This window comes from Ranitomeya variabilis, chromosome 1, assembly GCF_051348905.1.
Source record: "Ranitomeya variabilis isolate aRanVar5 chromosome 1, aRanVar5.hap1, whole genome shotgun sequence".
Lineage (NCBI taxonomy): Eukaryota > Metazoa > Chordata > Amphibia > Anura > Dendrobatidae > Ranitomeya > Ranitomeya variabilis.
Window position 1 is genome coordinate 1,027,152,985 of NC_135232.1, and position 25,198 is coordinate 1,027,178,182.

At 43.6% G+C, this 25,198-nt stretch overlaps 1 protein-coding gene across 6 annotated transcripts in view; it reads right to left on the minus strand.

Moving 5' to 3' along the window:
• Positions 1 to 25,198, minus strand: part of SORBS2 (sorbin and SH3 domain containing 2) — a 298,577-nt gene that overhangs the window by 193,360 nt on the left and 80,019 nt on the right. For 3 of the 6 annotated variants that reach the window (XM_077279625.1, XM_077279628.1, XM_077279630.1), the window contains exon 3: positions 13,555 to 13,715. The exons of the other annotated variants lie outside the window; for them this stretch is intronic. The gene's annotated coding sequence lies outside the window, so the exon portion shown is untranslated. The remainder of the gene's footprint in view (positions 1 to 13,554; positions 13,716 to 25,198) is intronic. 6 annotated transcript variants of the gene reach the window in all.

The window sequence follows — 25,198 nt, forward strand, 5'->3', positions numbered from 1 at the left end:
GTATCGTTGGAAATCAGCATGAATGGGTACATGATAGTAGGCATCTTTCAAATCCACTACTACCATAAAACAGTTTTCAAAGAGCATTTTTATTGTCGAATTGATGGACTCCATTTTGAAAGTATGCTTTACCAAAAACTTATTGAGACCCTTAAGATTAATAATGGTTCTATAAGTGTTATCTGGTTTTTGGATTAGGAAAAGGGGAGAGTAAAACCCTTTCCCTGCCTGAGAATACGGCACTTCCACCAAAACATTTTTAGAACAAAGAGTCCTCACTTCCTCTTCCAAGGCAATTTGTTCAGTGGGAGATGAGCGCCAAGGCGTTAACTTGAATTTGTCCCGTGGAGTATGAACAAATTCAAGTTTGAGACCATGGGAAACAGTGTCTTTTATCCAAACGCTGTTTGTGATTTCCGACCATTCTGCCGAGAAATGCAACAGTCTCCCTCCCACCGGGATTGCCAGTCATTGATCCTGTTTTTTGCTTTCTGTCGGGTTACGGCGAAACATGAGACCTGTACCTCGTTTTCGCTTATCATCCCGTCTGGATCGATCTCTACCCGGTGAGAAGGTGCGCTTCCCTCCCCGATTGAACCTTCTCTTGTTGAAGGGACGACGGTAAGCATTAAATAAATTGGGAAACTTTTTCTTATCTCCTGCCTTCTCCAGGAGTTCATCCAGGGTAGGCCCAAATAAATACTCGCCTTTACAAGGGATAGCGCAGAGCTTTGCTTTCGCCTGCATATCCCCTGGCCAGCATTTCAACCATAGGGCTCTCCTTGCAGCATTAGAAAGTCCTGCTGCTCTAGCTGCCAACTTAACATAGTCAATTGAAGCGTCCGATAAAAAAGCCGCCCCCTCCTGGATTACTGGTAATGCAGCGAGTATAGAGTCTCTAGAGGCCCCCTGTCTTAATTGGGTCTCTAACTGGTCCAGCCAGACCATCATTGACCTTGCCGTGCAGGTTGACGCCACCGCAGGTCTTAAGGAGCCAGCTGCCATTTCCCAGGTTCCCTTTAAGAAGGTATCCACCTTCCTATCCAGGGGGTCTTTAAGCGTTCCCATATCTTCAAATGGGAGAGAGGATCGCTTCGCTACCTTGGCAATTGCCGCATCCAGTTTTGGGGCCTTTTCCCAGTTACCTACTGCTGGGTCATCAAAAGGATACCTTCGCTTCTGTGCAGGTGGTAAGGAGCCTTTCCTCTCTGTTTTTTTTCCACTCTTTGTTGATAAGTTCCTGTATCTTTTCATTCAGAGGGAAAACTCTGCGCTTCCTTTGTTCTAACCCACTGAACATCATTTGTTCTTTAGATAGTTGAGGCTTGGGTTCTGTTATACCCATTGTGCCTCTGACTGCCTTTATTAACTTGTCTATTCTCTCCAAGGGTAAGCAAAAACGAGCAGCGTCTTCTTCCGAGGAGGAGGATGATGCTGCTGAATCGTCCGATTCTTCGCTCTTGTCCTTATCCACAGATGAATCAGACGACCACTGAGTTTTCTGCTTAGAGCCTCCTGCTTGTGAAAGGCTCTTAATGGACTGCTTAACTTCCATCCTAACCATTTCCTTCAGACTGGCCGCAATAGAAGAGGATTCTTCTGCTACCTGAGGGGGCAAGTAAGGCAAACTAGTCTATAGAACTAAAGCCATAACCCCTCCCCCTCTCCCAGACCTCACCGTCTGCTGGATACAGGGGTCACATAGCTTTTTTAGGTATGAGTCAGGCAAGGGAACCCCGCAGATGGCACATTCCCTATGCTTTGTCTTACTGGTGTTTTTCTTCCCCTGTGAAAACATATACGAGGGGAGACTAATCACTGAGTGAACATTCTCGAAGATCACTTACCAGTGGATACCCATACCCAGAAAGCTACCGAAGTACGAGGGGGATTTTTTCTGGCTGACGCTCCAGACCCCTGTCTGGAGGAGCTTCTGCGGCCAGATCCATCGCTCCTTTTGTCATGTTCCTTCTCCATAAGCTTCTGGGGTGCTTCGTCCAACAGCAGAGGCTGCTGATCCTGATCAGACTCCATCCTTAGAAGTTTGGAGACCAGAAGCAAGGAACGCGCATTTGGAGCTTGATAAATAGCCCCTCCTTCGGTCAGCGTAATTGTGCCGCGCCCTCCGGTTAGTCTCCCCCCCCCCGCAGCTGCAGGGGATTAGCCGACACCTGAGGGTGATCGGCGCACATTTTCCGGTGGGCGCCGCCATCTTGGAGCCTCTGCGCATGCGCAGAAGCTCCGCGACCCGGAAGTCACCGCCGGCTCCGCCTTCCGACGTCACCCCTAGTCCACAGCGCTTCCTGTCAGCGATGTGAACAGCGTGGGATGCCGAGACCTTGCCAGGAGACTCCGAGTGGCGCCACCATCATGCCGCCATCCCCACAGAGCCCCCCAGCATTCGAGGGAGGGGGATCATCATACTCACCACGCGCCGGCTCCGGAGACAGGACACCCCCTGGCGACCGCTCCTCGCTGAATAGCCACCGCTGTGCAGCCCTGCCAGGGCCACCATGACTACCTCAGGTACCCCACACCGGCCAAGGTAGGAGACCCCCTCGCTACCTAAATCGGTCCGGCCGGCCTGGAATTCCTGTAGAAATCTTTTGTAGGATCCAGTCCCTTCAGGAACAGGAAACCAACTGATGCATGGGAGAGGTGCTGCCCTTTTTGTATCTGTAGGTTTCCTGTTCCTTAAGGGCGGATCCCCTCTCTCGTAGTGCTGTCATGGGAGTCCGAATAAAGATTAAATTTATATAGAGATTCAAAAGAAAAACAATGGCACATTCAGAAGAACAGAGGCATTCACACCAAGTAAAAAATATATATGTGGGACAGGTGACAGGGCCTCCTCAAGTGAAAATAACACAATTTACAAAATGCCTTACAATTCAGCTGATTCCAAATTCTTGTAATGGTGCAAAACTTGGATATATTTTACATACCTGCGAAAAGAAACATTTGTCATCTTTAAATGCTCCATTCTTTCAAATAAATCTTTGTCACCTTTGGATTCTATCCAGAAAGACACTGATGTCTTTATGTATAAACAGTTTCGTTATCTGTACTGATTAGTAAGGCTAAGACCAGACGAAAAGTCCTTCAAGTTGAATTTAATAATATATGGATGGTGTTCATTCACATAAAGAAGGCATCATAAGGCAAGGGTGGCGGGCATGTGCTCTGGGTGCAGGTATGAGTAAGAGGAGCGAGGCACCCGGCCCAGTCTGTAACCTGGTGCACTTATATTATAAGTGATTTTTAAGCCTTTGCCTTCTTAAACTAATAGAGATGCTTCGTCATTACAGAAAGCCATTGATGCAGCAGTCGTCCAGCACAATTACAAAATGCTGATGAGTGTGCCATGCTGTGCAGCTGCTGCATCAGCTGCTTTCTAGAGTGACACATCTGCCTCTGTCAAACCTCGGAACAGAGTCGATGAGGCAGCCTTCTGGTTTGGTGCATGCAATATACAGTGCCTTGCGAAAGTATTCAGCCCTCTGAAACTTTTCAACCTTTTCCCACATATTATGCTTCAAACAAAGATACCAAATGTAAATTTTTGGTGAAGAATCAACAACAAGTGGAACACAATTGTGAAGTTGAACAAAATTTATTGGTTATTTTAAAATTTTTGTGGAAATTGAAAAACTGAAAAGTGGGGCGTGCAATATTATTCGGCCCCTTTAACGTAATACGTTGTTGCGCCACCTTTTGTTGCGATTACAGCTGCAAGTCGCTTGGGGATGTCTCTATTAGTTTTGTACATCGAGAGACTGAGACTGTGAGGTTTGATGAAGATCGTTTGTGAACAGCAGTTTTCAGCTCTTTCCACAGATTGTTGATTGGATTGAGGTCTGGACTGTGACTTAGCCATTCTAACACCTGGATACATTTATTTGTGAACCATTCCATTGTAGATTTTGCTTTATGTTTGGGATAATTGTCTTGTTGGAAGACAAAACTCCGTCCCATTCTCAGGTCTTTTGCAGACTCCAACAGGTTTTCTTCAAGAATGGTCCTGTATTTGGCTCCATCCATCTTCCAATCAATTTTAACCATCTTCCCTGTCCCTGCTGAAGAAAAACAGGCCCAAACCATGATGCTGCCACCACCATGTTTGACAGTAGGGATGGTGTGTTCAGGGTGATGAGCTGTGTTGCCTTTACACCAAACATCATTTGGCATTGTTGCCAAAAAGTTTGATTTTGGTTTCATCTGACCAGAGCACCTTCTTCCACATGTTTGGTGTGTCTCCCAGGTGGCTGGTTGCAAACTTTAAACAACACTTTTTATGGATATCTTTAAGAAATGACTTTCTTCTTGCCACTCTTCCAGAAAGGCCAGATTTGTGCAGTGTATGACTGATTGTCCCACCTCAGCTGTAGATCTCTGCAGTTCATCCAGAGTGATCATGGTATATATGTTCCCCATCTTGGTTTCATCCTAGTATTATATTCACCATCTTAGGCCCATCCAGGTATATATGTTCCCCATCTTGGGCCCATCCTGGAATATGTGTTCCCCATCTTGGACTCATCCTGGTATATATATCCGCCATTTTGGGCCCATCCTGGTATATATATTCCTCATCTTGGTTTCATCCTAGTATATACTGTATATCCACCATTCAGCCGTTGTTCTTTAATGCATGAAAAAAATCTAAACAATTCTAATCACTTTTCCCTGCTCCCACGATGCGCAGCGTCCTCTTCTTTAGTTGGCAGCTGACTACAGCATGTAAGCGATGGGCAGCGCATGATGTCACTTCCATGCTCAGTCGATGACTTGCACTTGCACGCCAGCGGTAGCTGTCGGTCTCTGATTGGCCAGCAGCTTGTATACCGACACAGGGAACTGGCAAGTCTATATGTCGCAATGCATCCTCCTGAAATAAGCACTGGCGTTGGCAGGCTCCCCTCCCGCACAGTCATGATCACTGTTGCACCCTCTGCAAACGCGATTGTTACAACCATAGTGCGATGTTACAGTCTACACATTGGGGCCTTTCTAGAGAATTGCTCTGGTTCTACAATAAAACAGACTATTTTTCCCACCTTGGACACATACTTTAAGGAAGGAAAATAAAGAGAAAATGAATGCAAATGGATGAAGGAATAGAAAGTGAGGCCACTAAGAGATAAGAAGAATAAAAATAAAAGGAATTTAAATGGCCATAAATGAAAACATGATGTGGTTGATCCATGAAAGGAAGAAAAATAACTGGTGAATGTAGAAGGGCAGGGGCAGCATTATATTGTCTATGAGCAAATACACAGCACTGGTTTTACAGATTGTCTGGTATCTTAGACTTTATTAAGTAGACCACACCTTAAGTCATGTATGGCATAAAAAATAAAAATTATATTATAGTTTATTAGCCTCCCAGTTTATTCCAAAGCCCCACAGCAGTATTAAATCACTTACATAAGCCATAAATTGTATACTTTTATTTTATATCACAAGCTAGTGAAAAGCATTCCAGGAAAATGTATCATTTGAGAGCCATAAGGTGCAGAGAAACATAACATTTTGTTTTAGGTGTTTAGAATAAAATAAGCCCCTAAAGTTTAGCTTTTCATTGAACAAAATCCTAAGAGTGTCATTACTCGGGACCTTACTGCTGGATGACAAAATGAGTTGAAGTCACATTTCCTCTGAAATGATTAACTTGTCACACCCAAAACAGTCTCTCCCCCCTGTACAGCAATAATAAGGAGAAATTCAGGGTACATTAAAACAGCAAGTTTCCATCTAAAAAGCTCCATTAGTCTGAGAAAGGGGCTTAGTACTATTCAAGTGGGCATGATAAAGAACAGAAATTACAATTATTAAATGACCACAATTTGGGGTAAAGTATATCAGGGACTAGATAGGATGCAGAGACTATGCAGCGTTCGTCATTAGCAGACTCAAACCTACACTTTTCTTATCTCCATTTAACCATAAAGTAAAAAAAAAACAAAAAAATAATATTTGTCAGTCTGCATCTCTATACAATAACCAAAAGAGTATATTATACACTAAAAAACGGCAGAAAAGACAAAGTGAAGGAGTTACATTTTAGTCTGTCTTAAAAATGAAATGACAAAGTTATGTTACTTACAACAGTGTTTCAACTATGCCAAAATTGTTTCAGTCAAAACTTGGTTAAGTGGAACCTCCTGTTCCTAACAATTGACATTACTAGTAAATGTAATAGAAGATTACTGATCTATTCAAATTTCATGGGAATCTCTATGTGAATCCAGGTTAAAAGGCTATTCTTAAATTCTTTACTTGCTTTAATTAGTTAGACAGCATGAAAAAAAGCAAGTTTGCAATTGACTTGCTTTTTCCATCTGCTGTCATTCTCCTGCAATGAGAGATTTCATGTTTTAGGGCGAGTTCACACAGGGCATTTTTGCTGCCTTTTTTTCTGCAGCAGGAAAGAAGCTGCGTTAAAAAAGCAGGTTTAGGTGCATTTTTTGTTGCGTATTTGGCACTTTTTTTTCTCTTTGTCCATGCTAATGTCCTTGAACTTTCAGCAGCAAAAACGCAGCAAATAATGATATCTGCATTTTTGCTGCGTTTTCTCAACACCCATTCAAGTCAATGGGTGAAAAACGCTGAAAAAACGCAGCAAAAACACTGAAAGAAGTGACATGCTCTATGTCCAAAAAACGCAGCAAAGCACAAAATACTGATCACACAAAAAACCAATGTGTGTGCATAAGATTTCTGAAATCTCATAGACTTTGCTGGTACTGTAAAAAGCAGCTGAAAATTAGCATAAAAAACAAACGCAGCAAAATCGCCCTGTGTGAACTTACCCTCATAGTGTACACCTTTTTTCCATGGAGCCCGGCCTCCAAAACCTCAACAAGAGTGCGCAATAGTTACAATCCAGGAAAGGGGTTAACTCTTAACATCACAATCAATTCTCTACAGCCCATTTATTTCTATACAGTAGTTAGCTGCTCACCTCATTCCCTCCTCTCATCTTGTTTAGAAATACAGTTACAAATCAGCAGCTTTAACAAAAAGGTTTCCTAATTTCAACTCCCTGTTCTTGCTGCTTGTTCAATTGCTTTTTTTTTAACCCAGAAGGCAACGTTCACATGTTCAGTATTTGGTCAGTATTTTACATCAGTATTTGTAAGCCAAAATCAGGAGTGGAACAATCAGAGGAAAAGTACAAAAAAGTGCACCACTGTATTTTTCACCCACTCCTGGTTTTAGCTAAAAAAATATTGATGTGAAATACTGACCAAATATTGAAAGTGCCCCTTCAGTAGCAGTGACTCGCAGGCACCTGACAAGAAGAACAATGAAGCCAATGCTCATAGCAAGACTGAAAAGGCAAGTATAATCGTGCAATTGCAGGGCACAGGTGTGGGATTCAGGTGCCACAACTGCACATCACATGGCACTGTGACGTACATGGTGGGGGAGTGGGTTGGAACGCAAATTAACACTGGAGGCAGAGTTTTCTTCCAGGCACACACTCACCGAAGAACTAATTAACATAAAAAAGCTATTTCTCAGCAACAAAACAGCAGCTATGAGGCATACAGGCAGGACTATTTTAACAATTCTATCACCTGTATGCCCATATTAATAGCTTAAATGCATCCCAGAGGGTAACTGATTCCCTTTAAATCATGCCTGTATTGTTTTATATACAGGTGCTTCTTACAAAATTAGATTGTCAAAAAGTTAATTTATTTCAGTTCTTCAATACAAAAAGTGAAACGCATGTATTATAGAGAGCCATTACAAACTAAAATAATAATAATAATAATAATTTTATTTATATAGCGCCAACATATTCCGCAGCGCTTTACAAATTATAGAGGGGACTTGTACAGACAATAGACATTACAGCATAACAGAAATCACAGTTCAAAATAGATACAATGAGGGCCCTGCTAGCAAGCTTACAAACTATGAGGAAAATGGGAGACACGAGAGGTGGATGGTAACAATTGCTTTCGTTGTTCGGACCAGCCATAGTGTAAGGCTCGGGCGTTCATGTAAAGCTGCATGAACCAGTTAACTGCCTAAGTATGTAGTAGTACAGACACAGAGGGCTATTAACTGTATAAAGTGTATGAGAACATGATGCGAGGAACCTGATTATGATTTAAGTGTTTTCTTTTTTTTTTTAAAGGGCCACACAGGGATAGTTAGGTTAATGTGTAGAGGCGGTAGGCCAATCTGAACAAATGAGTTTTTAGGGTACGCTTAAAACCGTGGGGATTGACCGTATTAACCTGGGTAGTGCATTCCAAAGAATCGGCGCAGCACGTGTAAAGTCTTGGAGACAGGAGTGGGAGGTTCTGATTATTGAGTATGCTAACCTCAGGTCGTTAGCAGAACGGAGGGCACGGGTAGGGTGGTAGACTGAGACCAGAGAGGAGATGTAGGGTGGTGCTGAGCCATGGAGTGCTTTGTGGATGAGGGTAGTAGTTTTGTACAAGATTCTGGAGTGGATGGGTAACCAGTGTAATGACTGGCAAAAGGTAGAGGCATCGGTGTAACAGTTGGTGAGGAATATGATCCTGGCAGCAGCATTCAGGACAGATTGGAGCGGGGAGAGTTTGGTAAGAGGGAGGCCGATTAGTAGAGAGTTACAATACTCCAGACGAGAATGAATAAGTGAAACAGTAGGAGTTTTTGCAGAATCGAAAGAAAAGGGCGAATTCTAGAAATGTTTTTGAGATGCAGATAAGAAGAGCGAGCCAGTGATCGGATGTGGGGGTGAATGAAAGCTTGGAATCAAGTATGACCCCAAGGCAGCGGGCATGTTGCTTGGGAGTAATGGTGGAACTGCACACGAAGATGGCAATGTCAGGCAAAGGTAGGTTAGTAGAGGGAGAGAACACAAGTAGTTCAGTTTTTCACAGGTTCAGTTTCAGATAGAGGGAGGACATGATGTCAGAGACAGCGGTAAGAAAATCACTGGTGTTTTCTAGAAAGGTCGGCGTGATATCAGGAGAAGTGTATAATTGGGTGTCAGCATAGAGATGGTACTGGAAACCAAATCTACTGATTGTTTGTCCAACAGGGGCAGTATGCAAAGAGAAGGGGAGGGGGCCTAGGACTGCTCCTTGAGGAACCCCTACAGTAAGGGGAAGGTGAGAGGAGGAACCAGCATAAGATACAGTGAAGGAGCGGTCAGAAAGATAGGAGGAGAACCAGGAGAGAACGATGTCCTTGAGGCCGATGGAGCGGAGCATAGTGAGGAGGAGCTGATGATCCACAGTGTCGAATGCTGCGGAGAGATCCAAGAGAATAAGCATGGAGTAGTGACCATTAGATTTAGCTGCTAGTAGGTCATTAGAGAGGGCAGTTTCAGTAGAGTGTAAAGAGCGGAAACCAGATTGAAGAGGGTCGAGAAGAGAGTTATCTGAGAGATAGCGGGTAAGAAGGGAGTGGACCAGGCGTTCGACGAGTTTAGAGATGAAGGGAAGATTAGAGACAGGTCTATAATTAGCGGCACAGTTTTGATCGAGGGATGGTTTTTTTAAGTAATGGATGTATGATGGCATGCTTAAATGAGGAGGGGAAAATACCAGAAGAGAAAGGTTGAATATTTTTGTTAGGTGAGAGGTGACAGCCGGGGAAAGGGACTGGAGGAGATGTGACAGAATGGGGTCACCGATGCAAGTGGTTGGGCGAGAAGATGCAAGGAGCCTGATTACTTCTTCTGATCATTACAAAATAGAGTGATCTATTTCAAGTGTTTATTTCTGTTAATATTGATGATTATGACTTACAGCCAATGAAAACCCAAAAGTCATTATCTCAGTAAATTAGAATAATTAACAAAAAAAACCTGCAAAGGCTTCCCTAAGCATTTAAAAAAGTCCCTTAGTCTGTTTCAGTAGGCTCCACAATCATGCCGAACACTGCTGACTTGACAGATGTCCAGAAGGCAGTCATTGACACACTCCACAAGGAGCGCAAGCCACAAAAGGTCATTGCTAAAGAAACTGGCAGTTCACAGAGGGCTGTATCCAAGCATATTAATGGAAAGTTGAGTGGAAGGAAAAAGTGTGGTAGAAAAAGGTGCACAAGCAACCGGGATAACCGCAGCCTTGAAAGGATTGTTAAGAAAAGGCCATTCAAAAATTTGGAGGAGATTCACAAGGAGTGGACTGCTGCTGGAGTCATTGCTTCAAGATCCACCACACGGATGTATCCAGGACATGGGCTACAAGTGTCACATTCCTTATGTCAAGCCACTCATGACCAATAGACACCACCAGAAGCTTCTTACCTGAGCCAAGTTGAAAAAGAACTGGACTTTTGCTCAGTGGTCCAAGGTGTTGTATTCAGATGAAAGTACATTTTGCATTTCATTTGAAAACCAAGGTCCCAGAGTCTGGAGGAAGAGAGGCACACAATCCAAGCTTCGTGAGGTCTAGTGTGAAGTCTCCACAATCAGTGATGGTTTGGGGAGCCATGTCATCTGCTGGTGTACGTCCACTGTGTTTTATCAAGACCACAGTCAGCGCCGCCATCTACCAGGAAATATTAGAGCACTTCATGCTTACCTCTGCAGACAATCTTTTTGGAGATGGAAATTTCATTCTCCAGCAGGACTTGGCACCTGTCCACACTGCCAAAAGTACCAATACCTTGTTTAAAAACAACAGTATCACTGCGCTTGATTGGAGAGAAAACTCGCCTGACCATAACCCCATAGAGAATCTATGGGGTATTGTCAAGAGGAAGATGAGAGACACCAGATCCAACAATGCTGATGAGCTGAAGGCTGCTATCAAAGCAACCTGGGCTTCCATAACAGCTCAGCAGTGCCACAGGCTGATCACCTCCATGCAACGCCACATTGATGCAGTAAGTGTTGCAAAAGGAGCCCTGACCAAGTATTGAGTGCATTTATTGAAACATACACATTTCAGTAGGCCAACATTTCGGATTTTAAAATAATTTTTCAAGCTGTTATAAAGTATTCTAATTTACTGAGATAATGATTTTTGGATTTTCATTGGCTGTAAGCTATAATCAACATTAACAGAAATAAACACTTGAAATAGATCACTGTGTTTGTAATGACTCTACATAATATGAGTTTCACTTTTTGCATTGAAGAACTGAAATTAACTTTTTGCTGATATTCTAATTTTGTGAGAAGCACCTGTATGTATCTATATTATAGGGAGAGGACATGCTCTATAGTTGGATTCCAATTATTTGATTTCAGTTTGTTTTTGATCATTATTATATTTTATAATTTTACCAGCACATGAGACAACAATATTTGTATGAATTTCTACATTATTTTTTGTTTGTGTAAGATAAATGCAGGCTAATAATAAGGTCTGAGGTACTTTACATAAGATTACGCAGATTTCATTTTCTGAATTATTAATACTAAGTGGTAGCGTCATACATATTGTGAGATGCAAATTCATAATATAATTTAATGAAAACAACAATAATGGAAATTAATAAATTGTTTGTTTCCTTGCAGAACATTTCCCACTCCAAGACTGATTAAGCAAATTATAATATCTAATCATTTCACTTGCAGTGAACATAAAAAAAGTCTACACATTCCTGTCAGGGATGGTCAGGTTTTTATCATATAAAATAAATCATACAAAGAAAAATAATTTCAGAACTTTTTCCACCTTTAAAGGGGTTGTCCGGTCTAGAATGACACTCTGTGTGACTTCAGACTTATGAATCCTCCCAGTGCACGCAATGTGCATTGTGAGGATTTGCCGGTGTCTGTGCCGAGATCGGTGGTCAACTATGCGATGTGCATACTCCAGGCCAGAACCGGTCTAGTGGTGCTACTTGCTCAATACAGTTTTGAGCGAGGCCTCGTCTCCTACACAGGTTCTACCTGGGAGTATGCATACTGCATACTTGACAGCCGTTTCTGGCACAGACCCTTGCAAATTTATTTTAGAGAGAGCATTTACGCTACTTAACACCATTTCCTTGCCTTGAGGCATTTCCACTGAAGTTGCATCAGCCTGTAATTTGATTTTCCACTTTTAGCATCATTCCAAATCCAGACCTTCTTAGGATATTAATTTTGATTTTCAGTAATTATTTTTATGTTTCATTGTTCTCAACGCATTTCATTATGTAGTGAATAAAGATTTGCAACTGGAATATTTCAGTCAGTGATATCTAAGATGTGGGATTTTAGTGTTCCTTTTATTTTTTTGAGCAGTATAGTTTGTAGTCTGTACAGGAAGCGTCAGGGTCAGTTGCATAACAGTATGAAGATATTCTTAGCTAGAAGTAGGTCTCCATAATTCTTCATATACATTATGTTAGGTTAAATTCATGCTGCACTCTTTTGTTCAGTGAAATGCCAGATACCATGACAGGAACCTGTCAGACCCACTACAAAGGCCACTAAGTGTGTTGGCACTGCTCACTTCCATCATGTGACAGGTTTAGTACCGCTGGTAATTTCACTGCTAGGTTATGACAAAGTCAGTAAACAGTAAGGCTAATTTCACACATCAGGTTTTTTGCTTCAGGCACAATCCGGATCAGTTTTTTCTCATAGAGTTGTATTAGCGCCGGATTGCTCCTGATGGCCAGAAGTTTCATCCGTTTTTTTCCGGATCCGTCCAAATAGTCGTTTACGGCGTACGGAGAAAGAGGAACTTTTTTTGTGCGGCGAAAAAAACGTGAAGCGGAGTTGTGAAACAATGAATCCGTCCGGATCCGGTTTTCAAAGCATTTTCCATTGAAATTATGCAGATTTTCCGTTCTTGGGTCTGGGTCTCTCTCTCTTCCTTTTTCAGGAAGTCACTGCAAACTCCATGTTAAAAATAAAAAACAGAACCGACAGAAAAACGGATCCGTTGCATCAGTTTTTTTACTATATGCATTTTTTCGAACATTAGCCGAATTCTGCCTGAAACAAAAAACCTGATGTGTGAAAGTAGCCTAAGAACCACAACTGGTAACAGCGAATTCATTACTCGCTAGCTTTAGTAGGTGTATTCCGACTCAGCTCACTTCCATATTGGGAGGTAATTGAGGCTGGTGATGTCTTGTGCACTGATACTCGTTGGATCAATTCTAAAGAATAGGATAAGTTCCAGATATTTGACAATTGTGCACACAACCCGTCCATTATCAGTAGACTTGATGTCACTAGCCATGGCCCTTTAACAGGACAGTAATAAGTATCTTTTCAACAAATGTATTGACTTTATATCCTAAAGTGTCCTAATCTGCAATCTAAAATATACAAAAACAAAGTGCACAGACCCAGAATGAAAATAGGATTGCAAAATTACCAATTTCTCATTGATTCTCTACTTTTTAAAGTAGCAGCAAAGCCCAACCAATAAGAAAAAAGAATAATAGCTATACTATGTTTCAAATCATGGATGGTGGTGTTCTGTACTCATGGATATAGAAGTAAATATTACAGAAGATTGATCGGACATATACCCCAGTTCAATAGATGAGTGTAATAACTGCATCTTAGAGCTGTGATGAGGACATTAGCCACACCAAATGACCACAGTATATGGGAAAACTAGTAATATGCAACAAAACATTCACCTTTATGATCATTAACAAGTGAGTAAGTTCTTTTGAAATCACGAATGACCATTCTTCAGCTTAGATGTCTGTAATCAGTTGCTTATTACATAAATGCATGCGCTACAATTCCCTGCCGAGGTCAGATGTAGCTTATATGGTGTCCACCAATAAGAACCAGTCTGAAGAAAACATAAGAAATAATTATTACATCAGTTTTACATCGCTATAAACACCTGAACAGGAATACATGACTACAGCTAATTCCAGTGTTTAGCAATGCCCATGGCATATTTTTTAGATAAAGACAAGCAGATGTTTCTGAGTCACCGGGGACTAAAGAGAGAACATAATTTCATTTTCACAAATGTAATTTACATCTAGCAGATGAAGAAAGGAATGAAAAGACATGTAAAAATAGTACTTCTCTCCAGTCTGAACAATCCTATAAGTGATAGGAAATCATTCCTGCCTTTAAATACACTGCGTGCAGAATTATTAGGCACGTTGTATTTTGATCACATGATACTTTTTATACATGTTGTCCTACTCCAAGCTGTTCAGGCTTGAGAACCAACTACCAATTAAGTAAATCAGGTGATGTGCATCTCTGTAATGAGGAGGGGTGTTGTGTAATGACATCAAAACCCTACATAAGGTGTGCGTAATTATTAGGCAACTTCCTTTCCTTTGGCAAAATGGGTCAGAATAGAGATTTGACGGGCTCTGAAAAGTCCAAAACTGTGAGATGTCTTGCAGAGGGATGCAGCAGTCTTGAAATTGCCAAACGTTTGAAGCGTGATCACCGAACAATCAAGTGTTTCATGGCAAATGGCAAACAGCGTTGCAAGAAGCGTGTTGGGCAAAAAATGTGCAAAATAACTGCCCATGAATTGAGGAAAATCAAGCGTGAAGCTGCCAAGATGCCATTTGCCACCAGTTTTGCCATATTTCAGAGCTGCAACATTACTGGAGTAAGAGAAAGCACAAGGTGTGCGATACTCAGGGACATGGCCAAGGTAAGGAAGGCTGAAAAACGACCACCTTTGAACAAGAAACATAAGATAAAACATCAAGACTGGGCCAAGAAATATCTTAAGACTGACTCTTCAAAGGTTTTGTGGACTGATGAAATAAGAGTGACTCTTGATGGGCCAGATGGATGGGCCAGAGGCTGGATCAGTAAAGGGCAGAGAGCTCCACTCCGACTCAGACGCCAGCAAGGTGGAGGTGGGGTACTGGTATGGGCTGGTATCATCAAAGCTTATAAGAGGAGTTATAAATATCAATGATACAAAGCTCTTTCACCCGCCCGTGATGAGCACATAGGGATGCTCACAGATCGACTCGTGTCCACCGTCTGTGAATGTAATTAGTCTAAATTGCAATGATTATCTGAATGTAGGCAAAATAAATCAGCTACCTATTCTCAGCTGTGCTTGTATTTAGTGGAAAAAAAGGAGAACATGTCAATATTTAACTGTTAGAAACTAGACCACACAGGGAACTCTTCCAACCTTCCCAAAGATAGAATCTAAAAATGATTTGTAGTTTTGATGGCGAGTTGGTTTTAAATGCAGGATACAAGCATTTCATGGATGTCACAATTTGCAAGACCGTTTCAACATTAATATTTGCTCAGTCACTTTTGCAAGATCAAAGGGTTTGTTCCATATTTTTGTTCTTTTTCATTCATTGCCAGAGCTGTCATGCCATGAATACCAATGGTGCCTGAAGGACCTCAATAACATACCACCAGGATCCTCTGGGTTTTGTTAAGAAGTCGAAAATCACGATGGGGTGGATAGTGTAGTACATGGTACCAGTTTCCCCTTCATATGTGTTGAAAAGGCACCAAGGGTGTGGACATAGTTAAAAAGATAATTTCTACAAACAGAAATGGGGGAGGGGTTAGTCAGGTTATTTCAGACCCTTGTAACTTGTGGCATGGTTAGATATACAGTGGGCAGGTAGGTGGCATAGTCTAAAGTGATAGTATAAATTAGTATAGTTTAGTATATATCGACTCAACCCACATTCTACATTACAAGTAATATGCTGATATAGCAAAACATCCACCAGAAAAAATAGCCGGATTACTTACGGTAATGCTCTTTTAATGAGTCCATGACAGCACCCACTGGAGAGAGATAGGGATCCGCCCCAAGGAACAGGAAACCTACAGAGACATAAAAGGGGGCGGTCCCCCTCTCCTCCTCAGTTTAATTTCAGAGTACCCGGAGGACCGCCAGTGTTAGTCAATCATCACAATGTATCATCAGAATATAAACTTCATAGAAGTAATTACATTGGCTTTTATTAGGGAGGGATGTGACTGGGTGCTGTCATGGACTCATTAAAAGAGCATTACCGTAAGTAATCCGGCTATTTACCCTTCGCCATGACAGCACCCACTGGAGAGATTTCCAGAGACCAACACCTAGGGGGGGACCACCGTGCTGAGGATAGTCCTGCCAAAGTGTAGGTCAGAGTCAGAAGACAGGTCGAGCCTGTAGTGATTATAGAAAGTGGAAGGAGCCAACCAAGTTGCAGCCTTACATATATCTTCGATTGGCACGTTCCCTTTTTCGGCCCAGGAAGAAGCCATGGCTCTGGTGGAATGTGCTTTGATGCCCTCCGGAGGTTCTTCGTTTTTCATGGAATAGGCCAACCGGATAGCGTCTCTTATCCACCTGGATAATGTTGCTCTTGTGACTCCATATCCTTGCTTTTTGCCCTGGAAGGATATGAACAGAGCCCTACTCTGCCTCCAACTACTAGTTTTCTCAATATATTGCAAAACTACTCTCCTGACGTCTAGAGTATGGAATTTTTGTTCTTCAGGAGTAGAGGGATCTTTAAAGAAAGTAGGAAGATGTATCTCCTGTGACCTGTGGAACTTCCCTGCTACCTTAGGAAGGTATAGGGGGTCCGGTTTTAAGATTAGTCTGTCATGAAATGTGAAAAGGTAAGGTTGATCTATCGACAAGGCCTGAATGTCGCTGACTCTTCTAGCCGATGTTAAGGCTACTAAGAAGGCTGTTTTTAACGACAAGTGTTTTAAAGATGCTGTGTCTATAGGCTCAAATGGGGATTCTGTTAGAGAGTCTAAGACTAGATTTAGATCCCACGGAGCTACTCTAGGTATGTGGACAGGAGTAACTCGTTCACAGGCCGTGATGAAGCGGGATACCCATTTATTACCAGCAATATTATGGCCATAGAGGGCACCCAGAGCGGACACCTGGACCTTTAGTGTGTTAACTGACAGACCTAACTCTTTCCCTTTCTGTAGAAATTCTAGTATAGATTTTATTGGGACTTCAGAGGGGTTTGAACTAGTATGGAACGGAAGAAACTTCTTCCATACTTTGGTGTAAATTTTTGTTGTAGATGGTTTCCTGCTAAGCAGGAGTGTATCAATTAGGCCTTTTGAAAACCCCCTGGAATTTAATATCTGCCTTTCAAATTCCAGGCCGTCAGGTGGAGGCTGTCCACCTGAGGGTGGAAGAAAGGTCCCTGGGAGAGAAGGTTTGGGATTGAGGGAAGGACCCAAGGATCCGTCACCGACATTGACCGCAGGCACGAGAACCATGGTCTCTTGGGCCAGAATGGCGCTATTAGTATTATCCTGGCCTGCTCTTCCCTGATTTTCCGTATTACTTGTGGAAGCAGAATTATCGGAGGGAAAGCATACGCCAGCTTGAATTGCCAGGGTGTATGAAGAGCATCTAGAATGTCCGGGTGATCTGCACGGGACCGAGATGCGAATTTCTGGACTTGTTTGTTTTGTTTTGTAGCGAACAGGTCTATTTGGGGTTTGCCCCATAACAATGTTATCTTGTGGAAAATGTGAGGATTGAGACACCATTCTCCTTGATGAAGAGTGTGTCGACTTAGGAAGTCCGCTTGTTGATTGTCCTCTCCTTTGATGTGGACTGCCGAGAGGGACAACAGATGCTTTTCGGCCAGGATTAAGGTACTGTTTGCGGAAGACATTAGAGCGTCTGATCTTGTGCCGCCTTGTTTGTTTAAATACGCCACTGTCGTAGTGTTGTCTGAACAGATTCGGACGTGGCTTCCTCGTAGCTGTGGGAGAAATTGACGCAGTGCATAGTTTACCGCATTCAATTCTTTTAGGTTTGATGAATATAAATCCTCATTCTTATCCCAGGTTCCCTGGCAGAATCTATCTCCCATGTGTGCGCCCCACCCGTGGGGACTAGCGTCCGTAGTTATCGTGTGGGATGGTGATATTACCCAAGGGACACCCCCCGCTAGGTTGTCTTTATTTAGCCACCATTCTAAGGAGGATAAGACTTTCTCGGATAAAGTTATTTTTGATTCAAGGTGCCCCAGAAATTTTCTCTGTTCCCGAAGTATCTGATGTTGTAATGTTCGGGTATGAAGTTGTGCCCACTGAACGGCTGGAGTACAGGAGGAGAGGGATCCTAGCAAGGACATTCCTGCTCTCAGGGACATTTGAGGTTTGTGAATGGCCGCCACAACTTTACCCTCTATAAGAGATATTTTTTCTTGGGGAAGTAGACATTTTTGCTTTATGGAATCTAGACTAAATCCCAAAAATGTCTGAAGAGAAAGTGGGGTGAGTCTGGATTTTTTATAGTTGACGATCCAGCCCAGGCTTTCTAAGGACGAGACAGTGTCAGCTAATCGTTCCGCACACTGAAGGGATGAGTTTCCTACAACTAAAAAATCATCTAAGTAGGGAATGATTAATGTGTCTCTCTGGCGAAGGTAGGCCATTACTTCTAACATTACCTTCGTGAAGATCCTGGGTGCCGTGGAGAGACCGAAGGGCATGGCTGTATACTGGAAATGATGAATCTCCCCCTCAAGAGTTACTGCCACTCTTAAGTATTTTTGATACCTACTATGGATAGGGAGATGGTAGTAGGCATCTTTTAAATCAATGCCGCCCATTCTACAATTTGGAAAAAGGAGCTTAATGGCCGATCTAATAGACTCCATTTTAAACGTATAATTTTTAATAAACGTATTGAGTTTTTTAAGATTTATAATTGTTCGAAATGAACCATCGGGTTTAGGGATTAAAAATAACGGAGAGTAGAACCCTTTACCCTCTTGTCCCTTTGGCACCCTAACTAAAACATTTTTAACTATAAGACTTCTAATTTCCAGTTCAAGGGCCTTCTGTTGCACTGGTGAGGAAAGGGCTGTTAAAATAAAGGAATCATGGGGAATTTGGAGGAATTCTATTTTCATTCCTTCCTTAATAATATTTAGCACCCAGGAACTTGACGTGATTTTTCGCCATTGGGGAAAGAAAAATTTTAACCTGCCCCCTACTGGGGTGTCTGGTGTTTCAGAATTTGTTGTCTCTACGGAAGGGGGGGCCTTTGAACATAGTGCCACCCTGTTTTCCCTCTCTTGTGGCCCATCGTGACGATCTTTCATTTTGTGGTCTTTTCCCGAACGGCCTCTTCCTAAAGGTCTTCCTATAGAAAGGAATTGAGGGGTCAGGGAAGGCTTTTTTCCTCTCTTTTGCTTTTTTGAGGATCTCGTCTAATGCTTTCCCAAACAAAAACTCACCCTCACACGGAATAGCGCAGATCTTAGCCTTTGACTGCGTATCCCCCTTCCAGCTCTTCATCCATAACGCACGTCTGGCATTATTAATTAGACCGGCTGACCTTGCTGCAAGGCGAAGAGAGTCAGCTGAAGCATCGGCCATGAATGCTGCTGCACCTCTAATTAGTGGTATCGCATCCCGCAATTTTTGTCTGGAGACCCCCTGTTCGATTTGTTAATCCAGCTGATCAATCCACACAAGCATGGATCTAGCTGTGCACGTGCTGGCAATTGATGGCTTAAATATGCCCGTGGAAGCCTCCCATGATCGTTTCAGTGACGATTCTGCCTTCCGATCTAAAGGATCAGAAAGTAGGCCCGCATCCTCGACTGGTAGGGCTGACTGTTTTGAGGTGGAGGCGACTGCAGCGTCCACCTTAGGGATTTTAGTCCATGAAATTAACTCCTCATCATTAAAGGGGTACTTCCTTTTGGAGGCTGACGGGAGAAAACCTCTCTGGTCCTGTTTCTCCCACTCCCTCTTTATCAGAGCCTTAACCGCAGGAATTACTGGGAATGCTCTTCTCTTCCTCTCCGCCAACCCTGCAAACATGATGTCTTGTGCAGTTTGGTCGTCTTTTGTATCCTCACAACCTATAGTATTCCTGATGGACTTTACTAGGTTGTCCACCCCATCAAGAGGAAAACAAGCTCGACCCTCAATGTCGGAATGTGTTGAGGAAGAGGATGACGCCTGCGAGGAGTCTGAGTGGATAACGCCTTCCTCCTCGGACTCAGAGCTGGATATAGCCTTTTCTTTCCCGGATTTTTTAGGGGGGGTACTGGCTTGTGAGATGGCCTGTAATTCCTCTCTAATTATGGCCCGTATATCTGTGACCGACATAGATGGACTCTGCATTGTTTCCGCCATACACTGATTGCAGAGTTTTTTGGGGTGGGAATCTGGGAGAGGCTCGTCACATAACGCACATTGCTTGTGCTTAGATTTCTGTCTCTTTTTGGCCTGGGAGAAGAAGACATTTGTGGAAAAGGGTGTCAGCTTTATAGGCAGAGGGGAAATCACACTCACCCAGTGAAGCTGTACGGTACCGAAATAGGAGGCTGCGACTTTCTGGATCTTGAATCCTTGGTCTCACTCCTGTGGCTGGCATCTGAGGACCTTCTGCTGGCTGGCTCACCTGCTGGGTCCACAGTCTTGCCTGGGGACGACATGTTGCATCGCCTGTGCGTTTGCAACTTCCCCCTTTTTATAGGCCAGGATCCGGTCAGTAAACTTTTTTTTTTTTTTTTTTTTACTCTGCAGCGGTGCACTGCGCATGCGCGAAACCGCGCTTTTCCCTCCACCGCTGTGTGAGTGACCCGGAAGTGCTCCTCTACTTCCGGGTCATTCTGGGGATTCTTACACCGCTCCACGCATGTGCGGCCGCCATTATCCCGGCCTGCGCTATGGAGCGGTGTACCGGCTGCCGCTGCAGCTGTGCCGCAGATCCCGGACCCTTTTACCTGGTGGTCCGCGTCTGGAGCCTGTTCAAGCCGCACCTCTGCAGCGCTGCTCCTGTGGAATCGGCGTCATCTCTCCCGGACTCAGCCATCCCACATGCCGGCCAGACGAGGGGGGAGCCGTCTAACGGAATCTCCCCCGACGCTGCATCTGGACTGCATCCCCTGCCGTTCGCGCAGAAACCGCACAGGCGGATGCTCCTAGCCCAGGTATGATTTCTGTAGTCTTCAGAGATCCTGTCCCCTGGGAACAGGAAACCTAAACTGAGGAGGAGAGGGGGACCGCCCCCTTTTATGTCTCTGTAGGTTTCCTGTTCCTTGGGGCGGATCCCTATCTCTCTCCAGTGGGTGCTGTCATGGCGAAGGGTAAAAAAAAAGTAGGATATACTAGAAAACCGTGCACACAAGTAATTATTAATACGTTCATATATCTATCAAACACAAAAAGAATCAATGAATACACGACAAAAAAAAAGAAATTAAAATGATATGCATCTTTTTTAAGCGTTTTTGCCTCCATTCATTTGAATGAATGAAAAATGCTGTAAAAACGGTGAAAAAAAACTGATACTGCAGATTTCAAAAAACATGCAACATGTTCATGAGACTTCAGAAATCTCATTTAGTTGTAGGGTGTGAACCAGAGGCGTACCTAGGGGGGGGGGGGGGGGAGGTGGGGCATGTGCCCCAGGCGCAGACGGCGGGGGTGCGCAGTCGGGCCGCCTAATGTGCCCCGGCAGCTGCATTCTGCTGCCCTCCAGACTGGGAGTCGGCAGTTCTCTGAGCAGACAGCAGGCACAGAGAAACTGCTGGGCGCTGGCTCCCAGTTTTCAATAGTACTCGCGTCTAACAGACACGAGCACAAAAGAAGCTCTGACCGCCGGGTCATAGCGACACCAGCAGTGTGATCATATCATGTGATCACACTGCTTACGTCACTCACCGGCGTTGCAGAGGCGCACATTGGTGGTAAGTGCTTCACGTTAGTGGAGCTGAAGACACCGAAGATAGGAAGTCGGGGGGATATTTACTGGGTGGTGTTTACTGGGGGTGGTATATTTAGTGTGTATGGGGTATTTGCTGGGGGGGGGGTAATTACTGTGTGTAGAGGGGTTTTTTTTTACGGTGTGAGGGGATATTTACTTTGTGTGTATGTGAGAGTGGTATTTACTGTGTGTGTGGGTATTTACTGTGTGTGAGAGGGGTATTCACTGTGTGTGCATGCCTATGCATGTGCGTGTGTGTGTGGGGGGTATTTACTGTGTAGAGAGATTTACTGTGATGGGTTTTAGCTTAACGGGGCTGGGTGAGATTTTGTGTAACGGGCTATGATTTGAGGACAACTTTCGGGAGCAAGGAAGTGACAGGTGCAGACAATATGGGGAGCAGAAGAAATTTGAAGACAATAAGAGGAGGAAGGTATGAGATAGGGGAGTTTATGGGGCAAAGGTGCAGACAGTATGGCGAGTGGTGGTATGGGTGCAGACAGTATGAGGAGCGAGGGGAAATGTATGAGGACAGTATGGAGGGTGATGTGATGGGTAAGAACACAGTATGGGGAGTGGGAGGGATGTGTGAGGAGGCAGTATGGAATGTGAGAGGGTAAATGTATGAAGAGGAAACATGTGAGGAGACATTATGGGGGTGGGGGGAAGTGTGAGTGGCCACAGAATAGAGACTAGTAGTGTGAGGGGGGTAGTATGGGGCAACAGTGTAAGGGCACAGCCAGTAGGTGATAGTACACTAAAGGGGGATGTGAGGAGGGGCACAGTTTAGAGACTGAGCCCTATGGGGGGGACTCAGTGTGAGAGAACAGTGTGAAGAGGGGGCCCAGTATGGAAAGGAGGGAGCAATGTGGAGAGCATGTACCATAAGAGGGACAAAGTGGGGTCATATTTTGTGCAGGGAATATAGTGAGGGACAATTATTTATTCAGGGGCTCAGCGTAGGGCAAATATTTTTATTTGGGAGCATTATAATTACACTGCTATCTTTAAGGGCATAGTGTGGGGATGTGCTGCACAAGACCGGAGAAGATGGAAGTCTGCAGAGACAGCTGTGGATCAGAAGACTCATGGAGTCTGGACAAGATGAAGATGAAAAGAGAACAAATCCGGAGACAACGTCATTTATAAGGTACCTGGATGTAAATGTTTTTTTTGTGATACTAATTGTCATTTTTATTTATGTTAGGAGCATTAAAAGGGATATCCAGGTTTGTGATGAGTCTGCAGTCATTCTATGTGACTGCAGACTTCTGAATTCTCACAGTGCACACTGCACGCTGTCACGATTCTCTGGTGCCGGTGATTTACATACATGTGGTCATGTGGTGACTAGACATGTGTGGCCTCACTCAATGAAAATGAATTGAGTGAGGCTGGGCACGTCTAGTCAGAATGTGGCCAGAAGTATCCAAATCACATACTTGTGTAAGGGAGAATGCTAAAACTGTGCAGCGCATGCACTGTGAGAATTCAGAGGGCTGCAGCCACCTACAGTGACTTAAGATTTTCATCTCAATCTGGATGCACCCTATCATTATCAAATGAAGCCATGCAGACAATCCTAACAGAGTGTAATATCCTGACTGTCAGAATTCAGATCTGCTTGCTGGTTCCAACAGTCATCACATGGCCCCTTCACTCATATGCGATTTTCACTGAACATTAAATTAGAAAGAGCAGCTTGTCGGCACGTGACCAAATGTGGAAATCACATATGTGCTGGGGGGTGGGCACCAAACTGAATTCGTGCCCCGGGTGCCAGAAAACCTAGATACACATCTGGCGTGAACAAGCCCTTAAAACCACAAGAGTGACACAGAAATTACAGGGATGGACCATCTATATTAAACGGAATCTGTCGGCAGGTTTTTGCTCTGTAATCAGTATGACATAGGGGTTAAAACACAGATTTCGAAGATGTATCACATGTTAGGCTGTATGCTGTTAACTTACAATGAAGTATTTCCACATGGTGATTATCATTGCCTGGACTACAGAAGCGTGTGCATGCTAGTCCGACTCTGCCCACTCTTTTGATAAGCAGCTCACTGTCAATAGACTATGTACATGGTTTAGACGGGGTTAGCTTTCTAAGCTCTGCTGCATTGCTAAATCCAAGTACTCCAATTGTGTCAGAACGGCAGCACCCAGTAATCTATCTATGTGATACCCTGAATTGAATCCAGCGATGTCTCTTTTCCTACATTATGCTGCTCTCAGATGAGGGAGCTAAAACCTGCTGACAGATTCCCTTTAATTGGCACACTATCTATATATTCAATAGCAGTCTGACAAAGTGAGTGAGGAGTGAGTGGATGCTAGAAGCCCTCTCCAAATTTCTATTTTCATGACTGCAATAGAGGCGATTAGCTGTAGGCTTTATCCTTCTGCATAGGACCCATGTTTGTGTGGTTACTTATGTACTAAAATTCTTTTGCCAAGTTAAAATCAGGCTTAGAACTGCATGCCAAAACAATCAGTGCTGTCCATTAGTAATTATCACATGCCAAGGTTATCTGACTAGGGAAACGTTACTGCAAGGAAATGCCAGTAAAGCTGAAGTCCTCACTCAATTGACTTTTACTTACTATTGTGCTGGCTCCAACTTCTGCTCTGATAATGTTTCTTTTCCATATTTTTTGCATTATTTTGTGGCTAATTTGTTTCCTTCAGGACAATCGTGTGCTGAGGACAATTGTGTGAAGCATACTTTGTGGCAAGAACAATTGAAGCTGTTGTAACTTGCACTATGGCTTCCTGTCTGCCTCCATACTTTCCTGATGGCCTTGTATAGCAGTTACCTGTAGGCAGGAACACTACTGCTGGAAAACAGAACACATTCCCACTCTATCTAATGAGGTATTTCGTTCTCTAGCAGCTTCTATATTAAATGAGGAGACAAACGTTTCCACAATATTTGTGCTTGGCTGTTTACACACAAACATTAACGCTGTTGACCTATGGTATAAAACTACAAGCCCCAACATGTCAAATCAGGTTTGATTAAACTTGTTGTTTCACAACATTTGGAGAGTAACAAGTTGCCAATCACTAATGAAAAGAGATATAATTTAAACATTTTAAAGAAGTCATCCCATGAACACCCTCCACCCCTTAACCTGTGAGAATGAATCACCTCGCCTGGGCCGTGGAGTACTCGGTACCGGGTCCTGCGTTCACAGGGGGATGTCACAGTGGCTGCGACCTGGTCCGTGGCCCTGGGCGCCCATGTTAAAAGGGAAAGGTCTTTAAAGGGAATAGAGTTTGTGTTCGAGACGCCACCTATGGTATTCGGTCAGTGGGGACCGACGCTGCTTTAAGGGGTCCTCTGGGGTGATGTTATGGAAGCTACATGGTATAACTTCCCACAGGTGAAGTGTATCCCCAGGGCTCCCGGGGTGTGTAGATGGAGGATGGTGAAAGGCACAGTAAAGAATGAGGACACAGAGTTGCAGTCTCTTTACCTTGTTTACTGTCGACTTCAGGCAGCCACAGTCCAGGGCACCAGATCACAGGGCAGGCAGGGTCCGGCCGGCTTGGAGGCAAGTTAGGAGTCCCCTTATCCAGGTGGAAATCAAAAGCCT